Source organism: Pinus tabuliformis, chromosome 4_1 (assembly GCF_031772625.1).
Source record: "Pinus tabuliformis cultivar Carrire ecotype Pingquan chromosome 4_1, CPIR1, whole genome shotgun sequence".
In the NCBI taxonomy this organism is placed as follows: Eukaryota; Viridiplantae; Streptophyta; class Pinopsida; order Pinales; family Pinaceae; genus Pinus; species Pinus tabuliformis.
This window is the reverse complement of record NC_142303.1, coordinates 777,282,061-777,287,540: the sequence shown is the minus strand read 5'-3', so window position 1 is coordinate 777,287,540 and position 5,480 is coordinate 777,282,061.

Genomic DNA, 5,480 nt, shown 5'->3' with positions numbered 1-5,480 from the left:
ATTCCCATTTATTCAATCTTGCTATCATTTGATATATGTATGTGTTTTAACAGCACTCCTTATACTTATCACTATTGAATGTTTAAGGAATGTTATTCCTTCAATCATATTTAAGTCAATCATATTCCACAGTCGGAGCCACCACACCAAATGGAAAAGGAGCTACCTTTAAGGTCTAGACTGGGTGGTTTTCCCTGATGTTGATGCAGCGATTTTCGAGGCATCAACATTTTTGGCACTAGAAGTAGGGCATGAATTCTGAGTGGTGAGAAAACCCAAACCTACAACCCATTTTGAGAGTAAATCTCCCTCCACCTTACCTCCGACCTCTCCTTTGCATGTTGGAACTCCAGTCTTCAAAAGAGAAGAAGAGGAGACAACTACCACTACTCAACCACAACCTATCTCAGAGATATTAAGTCCTGAGTCTCCTGAAGTTCAGTCTCTCATCCATAAAATTCAAGTCTTCTCAATCTCATCTCAGAATCTGAGGTATCTCAAGGCAGTGTGACTTCGCAATTCACTCCACCTCACCCCCTCACCAGACTTTAAAGTGGAAAGCTTGGTATTGAACCTACTGAGTTACCTTTACCTAAAAGGAAAAGGGCAAGAAAATAAATTGAAGGATCTGATAGTGAGACTATCTCATCATCATCCTCCATTTCATCTTCTCTAGTTCGAAGTCAATCATCCACTCCTCCATTACAGATTGTTATTCAACAGGGAACTGTAACTTCAACATCTACTTCTCAACCTCCTCAAACTTCAATATCTGCTCCTTCCCAATCATCTGGAACTTTATTGTCACTATCATCAGGTAGTAGTTCGAAAATGGCACAGAATCCATGGAATAATCCTGGTGCAGTCACAATGCCTACCCCATTACTCCCATTGCCAACACATCCTGAAAAATGGTTGCAAAAATTTAATCCAGATGCAAGAATATAAGCCGATGATCATATTAACAACTTCATGTTGGCAGTTAACATAAAAGGAGTGACAAAGGAAGACGGTGTTGTTAGGCTTTTCCCTTATACCTTACAAGGATCTACTGGCTCTTGGTATTTTTCCTTGCCATCAAGATCCATTACAAGTTGGAACATTTTTCAAGAACAGTTCTTGACTAAATATGGTGATGATAGATCTATAGCGACATTAATGAATGATCTTTCGAATCTTAGGATAGAGTCTAAAGAACCTATAAGAGAGTTCAATTCAAGGTTTAATAAACTCTTAAATAAGATTACAACTGCCTCTAAACCCAGTGAAAAAATCAGAAGCGAATGACATATAACAACTTTACCTTCAAACATAGTTATTTTTGTAGATAGAGCTGCAAAACCAACTCTAGCTGAAAACATGAAAGAGGCGCTTGCTATAGAGAAATGCATTATTGCTTTAGAAAAGAAGGTTTCTCTTGAAGACAGAAAATCTAAAAAAGTCTCTTTCAAAGATGATTCAAATAAGAAAATACCCAAAGATCCATATGATATGGAGGGTCTCCAAAAAGTTCTCAAAACTATGTCAAACAAAATGGTAGAAATCAAGAAGCAAGTAGCTGAGACTTCAACAAAAAGCCATTTAGAAACTTTAGGAAACCTGAATCAAAGCCACCAAATGCTATATCCAATGCAGACTCAGATCTCGAAGAGGAAGAAATAGTTTTATCATCTGAAGAACCTGAAGAAGAGGAGACTGCAGAATGTCATGGGATGTGGGACTTTATTTTGCCTAATTCCGATACAGAAAATGAATAGGAAGCTTTTCCTATAACTACCAGGAGTAAGGGTACTCCAGAACCTGTCCAAATAACCCAGAAGGAAAGGAATGCAGGTACTACTACTAAAGAAAATGTTCCTACAAAGAAATCCACAGTGATACCTTCTCAAAATCAACCAGCAGCTTCAAATCCACCTCCAACATCTAGAACATTAGTAGTTACAGATTCTATGGACTATAACATTATTGAAGACATGAAGAGAACAAAGGAAAATATCACTATGTTTGAACTTAGTAAACTCAAACATCAACAAAAATTTCTACTTAAGGAATTAGATGTTGTACCTTCTTCTCCTCCTCCCAATGCTGTATTTCCAAAGCTACTAATGAGACAGGTAAACCACCTCCTGGTAGAGTAGAAGCTACTGATGCTGTTTTAATCAGAGATAGATCCAATTCCCATACCCCTCCTTTTCTATTTACCTACGATATCTACAATAGAAATCTACACAACTATTTGATTGACTCATGGGCTCCCTCGAATATAATGCCAGCTTCAATTTGTTCCAAACTGAACATTGAACCTCAAAAGTCTGCAATTCATATCGTCTAGTTGGATAGAAGTATGGTCCAGGTTTTAGGAGAAATCAACTCAGTTACTATTAGGTTATCAGCTGATCCAAGAGTGGTTCAAAGAATTGATATTTTAATTGCTGATATACTTGAATTCTATGGCTTGATTTTGAGTAGAGACTGGTCTGAGAAACTTCATGGTTATATTTCCACCAATTGGTCTCATATGTCGTTGCCTTATAAAGGAAAACCAAATCAGATCAAGATTGATCGGGAGAAACACATGACCCATACTGTCACTGAATTTGAACAAGAAAATCAACCAATAGCATTCAATAACAACATTTTGGGGAATTACTCATCTGAATCATTCTTTGGCAATTTTACTGCTCAACCATCACCCTTCTCAGTTAATAATAGCACATCTCAAATTGAAATTTTTTCTCAAACAGATACATCAAGATGTATTAAAATTACTGAGGAAACTGTGAATGAAACTGTAGATAAACCTTTGTTTTGGTCATTATATTTTGATATGTCTAAATCTAGTGAAAGTACAGGAGCATGATGTATTTTAGTTAGTCCCAAGGGAGAGAAGACCATGTTATCGTGTAGGTTGGAATTTGAATGCAAAAACAATACAGTTGAATATGAAGCCTTGATTCAAGGACTCTACAAAGCAATTGGTCTTAAAGTTTAATATCTAAAAGTGATTGGTGACTCGGAAATTGTTATAAAACAAGTCAGAAATACTATTCATTGCCTTTCTAGTCACCTTAAACACTATCAGTCCTTGGTAAAAGTTCTTATATCTCAATTTTTAGCATTCAATATTTCTCCCATCCCTAGGTCCCAGAATGCAGCAGCAGATTTACTAGCTAATTTTGCTTCCAAGCTCCTTCCATCTGAAGATTATAGTCCTGATAGATTCTCAATAGAGTTAATTTTAGACCATTAGTTCCTGATAATGTCACTAATTGGTGAGTGTTCAATCACGATGAAGGCATTTTAAATTTCTTAACTTCTGACAAATCCTATGATGATCAAATTATTGATGAAAGTGACCATTACCTCCAAATGAAGGAAAATCTTGAAGAAAATTCAATACTTAAACCAGTAGTTAAGCTTGAAGATCTTTATGACATCAAAGAAAGGTTTAAACAGGTTACCAATTCAAAGCTCCAAAGTTCTACTTTGAGATTTGAATTGATAAACCTTGGCACTAAGCATAATCCACAAAACATCAATTTGGAATTAGGACTTTCTTCGGAAGAAAGAATTACATTCATTAGATTATTGTGTAAGTATAAAAATGTCTTCACATGAAAATATGATTATTTGAAAACGTACGATACATCTATCATACACCATACTATTCCAATGCTTTCTGAACAAAAACCAGTACAACAAAAATTAAGGAAGATTGATCCTAACTTAGAGAGTCAAATAAAAGTTGAATTAAACAAACTGTTGAAGGCTAAGATAATTTTTTCTGTTAGACATTCAAACTAGGTGTCCAATATGGTGCCAATAAGGAAGAAAAATGTTGACAGTAGAATTTGTATTTATTTCAGAAATCTTAATAAAACAAGTCAAAAAGATAGCTTCCCTTTACCTACCATGGAGCAAACACTCTATTCAGTAGCAGGTTCTGAACTAATGTTCTTCTTAGATGGTTTTTGAGGGTATAACCAAATTTTGGTACACCCTGATGACAAACTTAAAACTACTTTTAAAACCAGTGGGGAACTTATGCCTACCAAAAAATACCTTTCAGATTAATCAATGCTAGAGCTACATTCCAAAGAGCGATGGACATAGCATTCAAAGGATTGATCAATAAATCAATAGTTTTCTATTTAGATGATATTACTGTGTTCTCCAAGAAAATATCAAATCATTTACATGATCTAAAACAAATCTTTCAACACTGCAAAAGATATGGTATGTCACTCAATCCAAAGAAGTCATTTTTCGCTCTTGATCAAGGTAAGCTCTTGGGCATGATTTTTTCAAAGGATGGTATTTATATTGATCCAGATAGAATGAAAGAGATTTTTGATATTCCATTGCCTCATAATAAAAAATCCATGCAGCCATTTTTAGGTCAAATTAACTTTATAAGAATATTTGTTCCAGATTTCTCTCAGATTGTTTTGCCATTACAAACCATGATCAAGAAAAATTCAATGTTTAAATGGAGGCCTTTATAAAAAGAGGCATTTGATTCCATCAAGCAATCAATTATAAATGCCCCTACTTTAAGCACTCCTAATTTTTCAAATCATTTCATGTTATATACTCTTACATCTAATTCATCTTACGCAGTAGTGATGAAGCAAATTAATGATCAAAACTTGGAAGCACCAATCTCATTTTACAGTTCAAACCTTCAAAGTGCTAAACTTAATTACTCAGAAGTTGAAAAACAAGCCTTTGCTGTATACAAAGGCATTAAACACTACATACCCTTTCTCTTAAAAGCTCACACAAAAGTTATAGTCCCCTTTTTAGCAGTAAGACAGTTACTAGTTCAAAGGGAATTAGGAGAAAAGAGAGCAAATTGGGTCACAATATTACAAGAATATGACTTGGAAATCAAACCAGCAAAGATTGTCAAATGCCAAGGTTTCTGTAGGTTGTTAGTAGGAGCTTCTAATATTCAGGAACTTGAAAGTACAAAAGATACCAAAGAAATCAATCAGATAAGTACCTCTAATCCTAAATCCCAATATGCAGATCTAATTTTCTATTTGAAAAATGGATATTCTACTTCTAATTTATCCTATAAAAACAAATGTGCCATAAGACTAAAAGCAAAAAACTTCATAATTATAGATGATTTATTGTTTAGAGGAAATTATGATTCAATTTTGTTAAGATGCCTAGAAAAACTTGATGCGCAAAAGGTCTTGCAGGAGCTACATGATGGACCAGTAGGGGGACATTTTGGTGCTGATACAATAGCTCACAAAATCATTCATGCTGGGTATTACTGACCTACCTTGTTCAGAGATACTCATGAATATGTAAGGAAATGCGAAAGTTGTCAAACTACTAGTGGAAGACAAAAGAAGCCAGCTTTCCCTTTACAACCAGTCAACATTGAACAACCTTTTGAACAATGGGGACTAGATATCATTGGAAAAATCATACCACATTTGTCCAAACAACATAGGTATATCCTC